This window comes from Aptenodytes patagonicus, chromosome Z (genome assembly GCF_965638725.1).
Source record: "Aptenodytes patagonicus chromosome Z, bAptPat1.pri.cur, whole genome shotgun sequence".
In the NCBI taxonomy this organism is placed as follows: domain Eukaryota; kingdom Metazoa; phylum Chordata; class Aves; order Sphenisciformes; family Spheniscidae; genus Aptenodytes; species Aptenodytes patagonicus.
The window spans coordinates 44,116,210-44,131,170 of NC_134982.1; positions in this window are offsets into that span (position 1 = coordinate 44,116,210).

Below are 14,961 nucleotides of genomic sequence, written 5' to 3' on the forward strand. Positions count from 1 at the left end.
ATAACCTGGAACGTCCAGAATTTCAGGTCCTCTGATAGACAAAATATCACTCACTGCCTGATAAGCCAGGTAAAGCAAATCTCATAGTTCAGTGGTGTGCTACCGCACACGTTTCAAGCAGTCGCTGATGTTAGAGCAAAAGGAAGAGACACAGTAGTGATGCTAAAGGGGGAAAAAATCACTGGAGCAGTAGAGTAAATCTCTGAAACAGTGCAAAAAAGCAATCATTAGGGCAGTAAGAGGAGCAGCCTTCCAAGTCACCATAGCAGTTTAAGAAGTGATTGCGGAAAATATGAGGGAAAAGTAGGCTGGAAAGAGAAAGCTTCTGTGAGAGTTCATGATCAAGAATGAGGCAGCTGTAACAGGTAGAGATGGAATAAATTTTATGGAACACGTGATTCCATTAAGTCATGACATCAAAACACAATTAAAATATCTATAAAGGCAGAAACTATAATTACTGATGGTGCTGTGGATGTCATATTCTATTTTGTTGTATAATTAGAACATCCTAATAAAATTGCTTCTTTTACCCTTATCTGTCTTTTTGCCTCATGTTTAGCGCAAATAAATTGAGGAGCATGAAGTATGTAGAGAAGCATTTGGCTTAGAAATAGTTACACTGATGTTTCAAGTTCACTGGTTCCCCCCTTTCTGGGGATCAGTATTTGAAGTTAAGAACTTTACTTGTTTTTGTGTAGCTTGCTTTCCAAATGTACTTAACAGAAGGGATCACTTGACACATACAGAATTTAAGCCAGTGTAAAAAGCCCAAACAAAGCCTTTTTAGTTGATGTCCTCCACCTCTTCCTGTTTAGGATGCACTATTTGGTGTCACCTAGCAAAAATCTTAATGAGCTTGACCCACTGATTGCCTGCACACACATTTAGTCACTTTACTATCACAGGATAACCTTGCTGCCCTGACACCTCCTACGTGTCAGGTATGCAGCTGCTATTTCTGTTAATCTTCTCAATGCCAACTTTTAAGTGCTCCACATTCAGTCATAAGGCAATATTTCACACATTCATAATTAGCATGATTAGTAAGTCTGGTGATAAAGAAAGGAAGCTGATTCGTGCATGGTATGATAGGCCATAGCTTCTCAAGGCTGTTCTATTTCCAATAGATTGGTTGTTCATTTATACCTAAGAAAATACTAATATGTCTCACAGAATCCTTGGAACAGAATTTTCTTCTTTTTAAACTCAAAATTATGTTGTGGTATTCATTATTAGGGTTTATGTTCCAAAAGAACTCCCTGTATCTAAAAATGTGATTGTTTAGGAAGATTTTTGGTCTTTGGAAAATGCTTATGAACTAGTTGCTTTTTTTACAAGTATGCTGACTATTCAAAATTACTTTACTATAAGAGAACAAAGGATAGTTAATGTGTTGTAGACATATTTGATGTTCAGACTCAGAGTCTTGTTAATTAATTGTTAACTAGATTAATTAGTTCACTAGCATGGTGACTACATGACTTACTAAATGTGACATGCATGTAACTGTCTTCAAGATAACATGCTATACAAAGGCAACACACACTTTAAGTCAGTTCTACATATTCATGTAGAATCATGATGAATCACATGAATGAGTTTTAACTCTTCGGATTTTATAGGAAATCACAAGTGTTGCAAAATCTGTCTTCCATGGATCTAGTCATCAAGCTGTTGTAGTTGAAGGCTATCTTACTTTAAATACTGTGTAAGTGATCACAATTTGTGGGGACAACTAGTGTGTCACATGAGTTTAGACATCATGGTTGACATCTTGTTTCCCAATGACACTTAAGGGATAACCTCAACAGGTTTAGACAGAAGAGCTTCCAAAATGCTTAAAGTCACTTAAATCACTTATATAATTTGGAATATATTACCCAGAAGTATTTCATTCAACTAAGGAATCTTTCTTTAGATTTTAGTAGTACTTGGTAGGGTTCCAGGGAACACAGGAGATCTCGACAAATTTAGTTTCTTTTTCCTTTTTTGCCTGGGATGCTTAAATGCAATTTTCTTTAAAAAGACACAAAGTTCCAAGACTGGATCCTAATCTGATGGGATAAGAAAAAATAATACAAACCACTTACCTGTTGGTGTTTTTTTCCTTTCAGTCTTTGGTAAAATTAATCAAAAGCCTCAAATTCTTTCCATTTATCCCAGGAATCTTTGTAAAGGGCCAATTTTTTCTTCCTTTACTTATTTGAGAAGTCTTATCAAGTCAAATTCTTTCATCTCTCCTCCTGTCATTTATTAAATTCTCCTTTTAATGGTCCATGTGTATGCACAAGTTTGACTTCAGGTGCGTAATCCTGAAATCTTAATATGCAACTTTTTTCATAAACAATACAAAGAAGTTGACAGGTCTGAAAGGGGCTTGTGTGAAAAGATAATTAAGTGCTTTAGAGAGTGTCAAGAGTCAATAGCTCAGCACTGTCAGCATTCTCGAGTGTTACAGGCTATAATTAGATGGCATGGAGGTGTAAGGGATGTTTGGCAGTTTATTTCAGCATGATCTCCAGGGTAAAAATAAAGAGCTGCCTCAAAATGAGACACTATGAGTGAGGAGAGCAGGAAGATTAAAACCTCACACATGTTTTTTAGTGACTTACACAAGTTGCTACTTTGTGAAGATGCCACTGTTTTCAAAATTTCCGTCTATCTATCCAGCCAGTTTTATCTTATGCCCTAAATTTTGATTATGAGGTCACTGGTACTTTTTCTAATTTGCCAATTCTTTCCTAACTTGCACTTCCTCCTGTTTCATTACGGCACTTAGTGAGTGTCCTTTAATCAATAACTTCATATACAATAAGGCATATGTTATTACAAGGATTGGCAAACACTCCTAACCATGCTGGTTCAGAAACAAGACACAGCCACTTGTTACCAAGTACTTGAAAGTTGCCAAGAAAGCTTTAATAAATACAGACCCTGAAATCTTACTGTAGTATTCATGTAACAGAGCCAAAGTACATGACAAATGTGCAAGAAAAAGAAATCTTTTTTTAATTTCTAAACACTCTGTTGTAAGGACAAAAATATTAGCTGTTTTAGAAATTACCTAAAATGAATAGAAAAGTAAACTTAAGTGGCTTTGATATTGTGTTTAAATACACCAGTGAAGATAACTCTCTGCAAAAATGACTGCATGAGATGCTTGGGTTTCATGCAACTAGTCCTAAAGCAGACAAGATGAAAGGACTTTCACATCCTCATATGTGATCTCTATTTGAAGACCTGATCCTAAATGAAATTGAGTAGGAAATTGACTTACCTAATTAATTGAGTAAAAGTTTCAAAAACACCTATTTGATTTAACTATTGCTATTTAAATCATGCAATAAGACTAGCTGGTTACTTGACTACTGGATTGTGTACTTCTGTAAATGTAATAATTTACTTCCTTTCTCTTTCACTCATGCACTGCTAACCCTACCCCTTGCATTAATACAGCACCAGCCATCTCAAAATCCCAAGGATTTAAATTTTTGTTCAAGATAAAATCTGTTATACCTGTTCCTTTTGAAATGTTAGAAGCTCAGATTTTATACTGAAAAACAATTCCCACCATAACTTATGTTTTTGACTGCAACCAGTTTTCTACATCTAGTATTGTAATTAAAGGTTAGCTATATAAGAGTTTATGTGATTACAGTTATGATTATTAAAATATCAGTTGTCCACATTTCCATTAGCATTCTACTTGGTAGTTAGCAATAAGCAGAAATAAAATATTAGGACTTTTAAAGCAGGAGATTACCAATTAGTGGAATTCTCCAATGGCACAGAATAATTATTAATTATCATCATCATCACTATTCAGAAAGCAAAATGTCTCTGGGATACCTGTGTGCTTCCTTCCTGCGCTGTTCTCCAACGTCAGCCTTATCTGCTCTCAAATCCTGGAGCAATATTTGTATTAACTAAAGAGCTGACTGCAAAGCAAATGAAAAGTTAGTACTGCAGGAAAGTCATGGAATGGAGCTAAGTTTTGTTTGGAAGAAGGTTTTTTTCCCTTTTTCTTCTTCTAGACATTTCACAAACTATTTAAAATGACAGCTTCACTGGAGTGGTCTCTGAACATCTTCCGGTCATATCCCTCCCCTAGCGCCAGAATGACATTTCTTATAAATAATCTAGAAAAGCTGGAAGATCTGTTAAAAAAAATTGTTAGCTACCAAGCCACAGGAATTTCCTGAAAGTAGGCAGAGAGAAACAGTCACATTTTTACATTCCTAAAAAACAAGTTATAAAAGCATTTAATGTACTGAAGGGAACCTAACAGGAAGATAAGCTGGTGGCCTTAGTTTGGTTCCCTGCTCCACTAGAAATTTTCTGTTTGTTCTTAAGCTGGAGCTCCAGGCAGGAGCTCCAAGAGCACAGAACCTGCTAATTTGACTTGAAGCTTACCTGCTGCTCAAGACTGATGGCACTCGGTGTCTGAGTGCACCAGAAGAAGTGTGCTAGGTCTCCTGAGTTACGTGACTAGGTACTATTAGGTAGGTCCTCCTTTTGCTCATTCAAGCTAGTCTCTCTCCCACGTCCCACCAGAGGGTTTCCCCAGACCTCACCACCTCCTGTATTCCCATAACTATTCAATAACAAGAAATTGAGTAGAGAAGCACTTCTTTCTCCAACTTTTGTTAGAGAGATTTGACCTTTCCTGATCCTTGAAATCAGGAGTTTAGCTGTTTTCCTTTGGAAGAGGGTTTAGTGCTATGAAAGCCCACTGTTAGGGAATAAGAGCCACTTTCTGTTAACTACTCCAGCCAGCCAAGTACTTAAAATCTGTGCTGTTTATTGTGAAGTCCCATTCTGTGGCACTCCCTTACCCTCACCCTCATCTCTTATATTCCTCTATACCAAACCTGGTAATGAAAACACTTTGAAAATTATCCTCTGATAGGGGGTTGTTATGCACTTGATTTTTTATGCAAATAAAAATTACATAACCCTTATTTGAATTGTTTGGACATTTCCAAGGTATTGGAAGGAGGATGACTAGGTACAATTTAGTGAGACTTGCAAAAACATTTGAGAGGGGTCATATAAAAAGGCTGTTATAGAAATTAAACAGTTACAATGTGAAAAACAATATAACATCATGGATCAATATCAGCCAAAAGAAAGCAAGCAAAGACTGAGATTAAACTAACGGTAGGTGTTGATAGCACAGCACCTTGGGATTCCATACTGAGGTCCTATGTAATGCTTTAAGCACATATACAGCCAAAAGGGAATGTGATTAATGAAATAGCACAGTTCCAAGTCATAAGAATTACTTAGGTGTTTCTAAGGACTGTGAGAAACTTCAGAGCTATCTGATCGTGCTAAGTAAACCCAGTGATTAGGATGGGACAATCCAAGGAAAACCTTCACTTGCTACCCAGCTTTTGTCTTTAAAAACTTTTAAATCCCATAAAGGGAATTATATAGATAGCATGTTACAACGGTAAAAAATTAGCAGTAATACCCTCAACTAAAACTTCCAATTTTCTAGCAATATGGGTCTCCCAATCTCAGAAAGGATATTGCAAAAGTTAAGTGTTCAGTGAAAGATGAAGGAAATTATTATGAAGAGGGGTCTGTTAAGGGAGTTGAAAAACACTTTAGAGAGACTGAAAAAGGATTTTTTTTTAATGTTAGAAAGGAAATGAAGAAGAAGAAACAGGATAAAAATTGAAAAAATAGTAAATGTTAGAGAAGCAATAACAGAGGACATTCAGTTCCCTATTGCATAGCTCAAGAACAAGAGATCATTCAAGAAAGTAAAAAAATGTGCCAGTTAAAAACATTAATGTATATTTGTGAATGCAGTGGTCCACAAAAAATCCTTGTGGCCAACAATTTTTCATAAGTCTAAAAAAAGTTTGGAAATTATAGGACAATAGAAATGCTTAGAATTTTAATTATCACTGCAGCCAAACATTTTTGGGAAGTATTAAAACTGTATTCTGCAGGGTGTAAGAGCATAATTAACTAAAGAGATTAGGACATATAGTATTGATACAAATTATTCCATGTCTGCTGAAAATGAACTATTCTTCTTTCTCTGAAACTTTCAGAACTGGACAGTCTCCAAAATAGAACAGATTTCAGCATGCTCTATATCCTATTGAAATCAATGACATAACCTTTTAGATTTCACATTCTTAATTCTAGTCCCTGAATAACCATACGATTTTCCATAACTTCATTTATACCTCAAATGCTCAGTTAGGAAAATTAAACGTACATTTATCTTACATTTGTGATTTTTGTGTCAATAGATACACACTGAGCTAAATCCCTATTGCAATGCTTAAATCTCCTTGTAAGACTAACCTCAAAGTGATTTTGAAAGTAGGATTTAAGATCCTAAATTATTTCGACACTGTAAAAATTATGTTAACTTAATATATAATAATAATTAAAAAATCAACACAAAGGGGTATAAATAGTTTGTTTCCAGCATTAGGCAGCATGGTTTTACTCTGGAATGCAACCTGGTAATTCTGAGAATTGCTTGTGGTCAGAATATAGCTTTATTTTTTTCCTATCCAAAAGACAGAAATAAGTGCTAAAATACTAAGCCAGAATGATTTCTCTAAATAGCTACAGGGTGAGAAATTATTATACCTTAGTGTTTAGAATGTTTTGTAAGTTGTAGGAGAAAAACAAAAACAAAACCCCCAAACCCCCAAAGCCCTCTCTGACAGTCTTAGAAAAAAATTAAGGAACAAAATTTTAAATTGCACCTCTTGACATTAATAATTAATGAGAACAGAGATGACAATTTCTTTTACATATGTGAGTACAATACAATACGCAAAACTGACTCATCTGGGAGTATGATTGCTCTGTTTGGAATTCCACCATAGTTGGAGCAAGTGAGGGAAGGATGAAGAAGGGAAGGTGAGGACAACGTTTGTAAAATAGGCTTCCAGAAGAGGAGGAGATAAAAGATGTTGAATAGGATTTTAGACTTTAAAAAAAGACACTGACACATATATGATCTTTTCTAGGAAAATCATTTTTAAAATTTAGTTTTTTAAGTTCCAGAAGTTATAGTTCATGGAGGCTGGTCATATTTTTCCTTTGACAAAGATCTTTTCTCATTCATGGAGAAACTGCTCACTGCTGTTTATACCACTGATCTCATGAACCTGTTCTGAAGTCCCTGTAAGGTTTTGGGTCCATCCAGTTCTGTGAACATGATTCCTTTACCAGCAGCAAGAAATATCCTATATTATAAAAGTTTACATTTCTGAACAAATTCTGGCAATCTGATTAAACCACAATCCAGTCAGAAGGTATAGGTGGAATTTCTTTTTAGGACCATTACTTTCCAAAGTCCCTTGACTTTCACCTCATGACATCCATTTGCTTAATGTTTCTTCCTATATTGACACTCTCTTCTCCTTTAAGTTTTGAGATGGATTCTCAGACACTGACACTGAAATGGTTCTGAATAAATCAAGATTTGCCCTTAGTTATATTCTTTTAAAAAGACTTTGCAAGATTGATTTTGCACTTTATGTCTCCTTTTTGTTTTCTCCCAAGGACACATTTTATATCTGGATAAGTAACTTTATTTAGCATCCTTGCTTATTTCTCACAGTTACCTCTGTTACAAGGGAAATGTTTTATTTTCTCTTAGCATGCAAGCTACAGCAAAAAAGGAAAAGTTTAAATTTCCCTTAATTCAGTTAGTCATTAATTTAATCTCTGTCTCTCCATTAAAGCACACAATAACCAGAAATTCTAAACATGTAGTGGGGTAAGGTTGTCACCATCACACCTGTGCTGCTCATGGGCTCTGCCTTTATTGTGTGGCTAGGACTTGAAGCCTCATCCAAAGTAGGTGAAATTACCAACCAGATCCTTTAAAGAGCATGTAAGAACTTTTTGTAGTTCTTCTCAGTTTCTCAGGTGGAATGGTGGTAGGAAAATATAACTAGTTGCCTTTTCTTGGGACATTCACCTATAAAAATGTCAGTCATCTAAACCTGAGATATGAGGAAAATGGAAAAATGTCAGCTGGGTTGTATCCTGAAAAATAAAATGCTATTATCCTGCTAATTTTGCATAATAAACAATATTCTTGAAAAACATAAAGCAACCTAGTTCCATTTACTCTCCTGTTATATTCCACCGATTTCCTCTGCATGTTGCAAAGAAGAGTGGTCATTTATTATATATATTTGATTTGGAGTCTTAAATCTCTCAGCAAATTCCATTTTTAGATCTGGGATCTCGGGGTACACTATATGTTTAGCAGAAGAATCTAAAAAACATGGAAAATCCAAATCAGATCATAAAGGCCCACTCCTATATCACAGACTTAGGTTTGGGACAAAAATTCAGGTAAATGTCTTTTGGGTGTTTATTGGCATTTATACTATGTTCCAATAGTAAAATCAGACAAACAAAAAATCCCTAAACTTAAAGTTAATAGTCTGGCTTCATCCCCAGTGATTATATTTTGGCTGCCTTTACAGGGTGTATAACTAGTCAGAACACCACCACACTGAACATGTGCTCTCTCAGGTCACATTCGACAAATTCTGAAGGGATTTTAGGTTTTATCATAAATATTCTATCTATGAGGTCTTCAATCTTGTGTGCTTGTTTCTTAAATATACTAAGAGATATTCAATGAATATTTTATAATAACCAGCAGTTGTTCTACAGTAAGTTGTGTGGTTTCAAAAGATGCAATTCTTGTGAGTGAGTGAGTGAGTGAGTGAGTGCAAAAGGATTTTCAGTGTACTAGATTAGATGCATGTTCACATACTTCAGGGAGCCTGCCCCCTTTATACAGTCTTGACATGGGGGCAGGATGAAGATTGCTGATGAAGATTGTTATGTGTCAAAAGGAGTATGATTATGTGACTCACCTTGTTTTCCATTATATATAATTTAAAAGCATACTGTCACGGTATTTTTCATAATTAAAAAAGTCCTTTCTATTGTTTATAATTATCCCTTTAATGCTTGACATTGAAATCTGTTTCCTTACTGATTTATTTTCCCCTTTCTTTGGAAGTACTTGTGGATGAGTTATTGAAGAGTTATTTATGAATGTCGGGTGACTCAATTCTTATGCTTTTTATTAAAAGAGGGGAGAGAATTTCTTTGTATTTCACCTAGATGGTTTTCTTGACAACCCCTTGGCTGCCCTCACTGGATTCTCAGATCCGTGTTACGTCTGTGGACAAGCTGAATGTGGCAGTGCAGTGCTTCCTTGTGTAGTGCCTTAGTGGTCCATGCTATGCAGAAAAATAGGTATGTGAGGAGAAATGTCTTCAGTTAAAAACCTGAGCCTGAGTCAGGGTATCTCTTCCTTTAGGAAGACAGATGTGAGGACATAATATACTCCTACATCAGTTTATTGCATGATTTTCATCTTTTATCACCTAGTCTCCATCACAGAGAGACAGTTCCAAACATATTGCCTGTACTCATCGATATTATCTGTCTACTTTTTTGAACCTCCCTTAAACTCCAGCAATTCTGACAGAGAAGTTTGCTAGTTTGCATTGCATAAAATACTATGGCAAATTTTATAATTCAAATATTGTGAGGCTGAGATACAAGGTCTTTACCTAATAATTGTCTCACTGAGTCACAGCAGATGTTCAGCTAGTCCATTTTCCCATTCTTCACTGATATGACAAGTTGTTGCTTACGGATAAAGAAAAGGAACCAGGTAAATACAGATTGATCCTTCCATTCTTTTACAACCTCTCACTTTCTGGAAATCTGCAATTTAGCTGAGCTGAAAATTGCATCTAGACTGTGTTTTTTAGTAGACCTTGATAGAGCCTTCTGGTGGGTTCACCTTGGCCAGCTGCAAGGCACCCACCCAGCCACTCTCTTACTATCCCTCCTCAACAGGGTGGAGGAAGGGAAGAAAATAAGATGGAAATACTCATGGATTGAGATAAAGACAGGCAGATCACTTACCAACTACTGTCATGGACAAAACAGACTCAACTTGGGGAGAAGTATTTTAACTGATTACCAATTAAAATAGAGTTGAATGGTGAGAAACAAAGACAAAACCTAAAACATCTTCCACCCCCTTCTTTCCAGTCTCAACTTCACTCCTTTATTCCTGACTCCTCTACTTTCTGTCCCCGCACCCCAAGCAGTAGAAGGTGGGATGGGGAATGGAAGGTAGTTCAGTTGTGGTCAGTTCATAAAAGTTCCTCTCTGCCACTCCGTCCCCCTCACACTGTTCCCTGCTCTGCCATGGAGTCCTTCATGGGCTGCAGGGAAATATCTTCTCCACCATGGTCTCTCCCACAGGCTGCATAGGAATCTCTGTTCTGGTGCATGCAACAGCTCCTCCTCCTCCTTCTTCAATGACCTTGTGTGTTTGCAGGGTTGTTTCTCACACTTTTTTTCCCCTCACTCCTCTTCTATTAATTTAATTGTTTCAGTGTGTACTACAATTTAATTGTTTTGTTTAAAAAAGTACTTCCTTTTATTTTAAACTCACTGACTGCTGATTTTAGTTGGCTCCTCCTAGGTTGTGTGTATGTGAAATGGTGAATAGCCATACCTATTCACTTTCTTCATGCCATTAATGATTATATAGATAGCTGTCAAATTCTTGGTCATCTCCTCCCTAGATTGAAGAGCCTCTTTGGTTACTCTTTTTACAGAAACCATTCCATACCCTTGTCCAACCTTCTTGTCCTTCCTGTCTTTTATAGTTCTGTTTCATCTCTTTTGAGATGGGGATATCACAGCTGAAACTGTGATGTCACCAGGGTTTAGACATATTTGTTTTAATTGCTATTCTTTTCCTAATAGTTGTTAGCATTCTGGGTTTTTTTTTTATTGTTGGTAAGCATTTCAGAGAGTTTTCCATGGTAGCTCTCAAATCCATTTTCTTTCCAATAAGATTTAATTTAGTCGACATATTTTCTCTTTGTTCTTTATTTTAATTTAGCACCACTTAATTTAATCTGTTTTTCCCTGTCACTCTCTATTATGAAATTCTTATGCAAACCTTAGTAATTTTAGATATCCTTCCATCCACTGTTGTATATCATTATCAATTCTTTTTTCAAACTGCTATTTCCTGATAATTTATAAATACAATGAACACAGTTCCTAGGAAAGATCTCTCTGGTGGACTTTCCTGGTAGCCTTCCTCTATACTGAATGTTGACTGTTTATTGTTACTCTTTTCTTAGTATCATTTAACCAGTCATGAATTCATTGGAAGACCATCCCTTGTGTCCTCCAAAAGTTTGGCTTTTTTAGTAGCTTTTAGAGAAAGACCTTGCCAGGAGTTTTCTAGAACTCCAAACATACTATGTGAACTGGAAAGCCTTTGCTATTTTTGCAAGAGCTTAAGGAGTGCTTGAGTTGGCTCTGCCTATTCCTGCCACTACAAAAAAGGGAAGGGGTTCAAGACTAGAAGAAGACTCGCTGGCCAGGGATAGATTGATGTAAAAGGCTTCCAAGTGCCTTTGCAGCCTTCTGCTTTTGGCTCCCAAAGTTGTAGTTCCAGCTGAGGTGATCCAAAGAGATGGTCTGACCTCTTATGGGGCTGCCTTGAGTTTTTGCAAAGCTATTATTTCACCATCTTCTTAATGTTGTCTCCCACAGTACCTACAGCAAACATATCTCTGTTCAACATAAAAACATTGAGATGTTTTAAAACCACAAAGCACTGCTACTGTGTGCAATATGCAGTACCTGAGCAGAGGTGAAACTGTGAAGCTTTATGAGAAGACCTGTGAAATATCCACTGGGTCACATTTTGGCATCTTCTTCTCACAATACAGCAATTGTAATTTTTTCCTTCATGTGCACAAAACCAATTAAACAAAGGAAACATTGTAGTTTTTCCTGTTTTGAGAACAAATGACAGTTTCAAGAAAAAAGCCGCTTCATACAAAAATACCAGTTTGCCAGGATCACTAATGCACTTGGATGACACTGCCAGCAATGGCATGCAGTAAGTACTATAGTTACTAAAATGGTTCGTACTTCTTTCAGGCCGTCCTCATCCTTTAAGACCTCCCTCCAGCTTAAGGGTCTCACTCAAGAGTAGGGAATCTGTGTCCCACTCCTTGCCCAGGACCTTTAGAAAAACAGTCTGCTCCTGTCATGGACTAGGCTTCCTCTGATAACTGATGTGAAGATAAGCAGAATTGTTTGTACTTGATAGTTCTTTTAAAGAATGTTCCCCAAACAGCAGTGTTTACGTTCAATGAGTCTTTCCCTTGCACAGGATGCAAGAGTTGGCCATAATGTGGCCCTAAAAAGGGAGGTAATTTATTTGGGATGATGGTTCTAGACATATGCACAAAGAATTAATTCAATTTAAGAAAAGGAGGAGGAGTCAATGAGACTTTCTGAGGAGCAGAACTCTCTGTACAATGGCTATTCTGGACTAGGCAAAACTTTCCAGGACTCTCTGTGAAGAATGAACTTCCATTGTCAAGCAAATGTGCTAAAACCCAAATCAATCTTCCTCTAATCTCTCTGTCAAACTTCCTCCTGCCTGAAAGGAGAAAAAACCCAACAACATAAAAGTAAATACTTAAGCCTGCACTTCAGTAGCATATAGAATCATAGAATCATAGAATCATTGAGGTTGGAAAAGACCTCTAAGATCATCGAGTCCAACCGTCAACCCAACACCACCATGCCCACTAAACCATGTCCCTAAGTGCCTCATCTACACGTCTTTTAAATACCTCCAGGGATGGGGACTCCACCACTTCCCTGGGCAGCCTGTTCCAATGTTTCACCACTCTTTCAGTAAAGACATTTTTCCTCACATCCAATCTAAACCTCCCCTGGCACAACTTGAGGCCATTTCCTCTCGTCCTATCACTTGTTACTTCGGAGAAAAGACCAACACCCACCTCGCTACAACCTCCTTTCAGGTAGTTGTAGAGAGCGATGAGGTCTCTCCTCAGCCTCCTTTTCTCCAGGCTAAACAGTCCCAGTTCCCTCAGCCGCTCCTCATAAGACTTGTTCTCCAGACCCCTCACCAGCCTCGTTGCCCTTCTCTGGACACGCTCCAGCACCTCGACGTCCTTCTTGTAGGGAAGGGCCCAAAACTGAACACAGTATTCGAGGTGCGGCCTCACCAGTGCCGAGTACAGGGGCACGATCACTTCCCTACTCCTGCTGGCCACACTATTTCTGATACAGGCCAGGATGCCATTGGCCTTCTTGGCCGCCTGGGCACACTGCCGGCTCATGTTCAGCCGGCTGTTGACCAACACCCCCAGGTCCTTCTCTGCTGGGCAGCTTTCCAGCCACTCTTCCCCAAGCCTGTAGCGCTGCATGGGGTTGTTGTGGCCGAAGTGCAGGACCCGGCACTTGTCCTTGTTGAACCTCATACAGTTGGCCTGGGCCCATCGATCCAGCCTGTCCAGGTCCCTCTGCAGAGCTTCCCTACCCTCGAGCAGATCAACACTCCCGCCCAGCTTGGTGTCATGTGCAAACTTATGGTGCTTATAGCCAGATTATGGTCCTGGAAATGCTTGTTCAGATATATAGAATTTACCCCAAAACCTTCCTTCTTCCTTAGAAATAACCCAGATGCCTAGAAAAATGCTTAGAAATGTGTACTCTGCACATATCCAGTGTTGCTTCTATCTCAACAGACTGAGCAGCCTAAGTCCAATATCATAACTGAGAAATAGTTATTTCTCTGCATGACTCCTACCAGGCCTCTGTGTAAGCACTCTCCAGGCATGCACTACTGCCATGACCGGTTAAGATCTCTGTAGTGAGGTCAATGTGCTGGTTATTATGAATCACATTTTAAGCTACCAAACTGGGATGCCTGGGTGTGAGTCAATTAGATTAGATCCAGTCTGAGAGCCAGACACCTCACACGAAATTTTGTGTTCCTAGCACTGCAGCATGTAAGCCAGTTTTTGCATTCTATCCTCAAGTCTGGAAAAGTTACTTGTGGCATCAAATTCTTTATTAGATCTGGCACTAAATCATCTGCTTCATGAGTTTTTTCCATTCCTAATTTTGATGACTGATAGTCACCAGTCTGACAGATAGCAGAAAAGTAGCTGTTCATTTTCTAATATCTAAACATTTGCCATTGTTTATGCCTTTTAAAACATTCCTTTTTTTATTAAGACTCATCTTGACATCCTTTTAAATTATTAAGGGCTAGAGATGTTCATTAAGAAAGACATTAGAAGACATAGTAGAAACGGATAATTATTTAAGGCTCAAGAAGGGGACACGATGCATTTTAACTGAGGCTTTAGTGGATTGTTAAATTAAATGAGTGGTTTAGTAATAAACAGGTTGGAGCTAATCAGTTGAGTAAAACTATAGGGAGACTGTGTAAGTGAGTTTGGATTTGAAGGGTTTTACAAGTAATCACACTTTGAGAACCACATCTGCTTCATATTTTTTTAATAATAGACTTGATGACTAGTTAATGGTGCACAACATCTAGTGTTCCCTAAAAGTGGTGCTGGCAATGAGGCACCATGAGAGGCCTGAAATTCATTAGCATAACAAAACAGATATTTGTGATAATGAGAATAATTTTTGAATAAGAATTATTATTTAAATCTTGTTATGAATTGCTGCAGAACACATCTTCTGAGAGTTTATTTGACAATAACAACTAATTATTTGAATCTGTTTTCATTTCCTGAATTCTTCAACTCTTCTTCATTATCTACAATTTGCAAAGATACAGTTGATATCTTTTGTCTACCAGTAGGAAAGGATAATTGGAGTTAGCCAGACCTGCTGGTCAAGAGAGTCAAGAGCAAGTAGTAGGATGATTTATCTTTTAATCTAGCTCACTTTTGTCACATTTTGTAAAAAATAGAAGTTTCCTTTCTACAGCAGATTAAGTGTTCTTGTAAAATATATTAGTCACAAATAAATGGCTTGCTAGGTTTTGGAACTTAGTTTAGTGCAATATAGTTTATAAGATTTTTTAAAATTTATGAA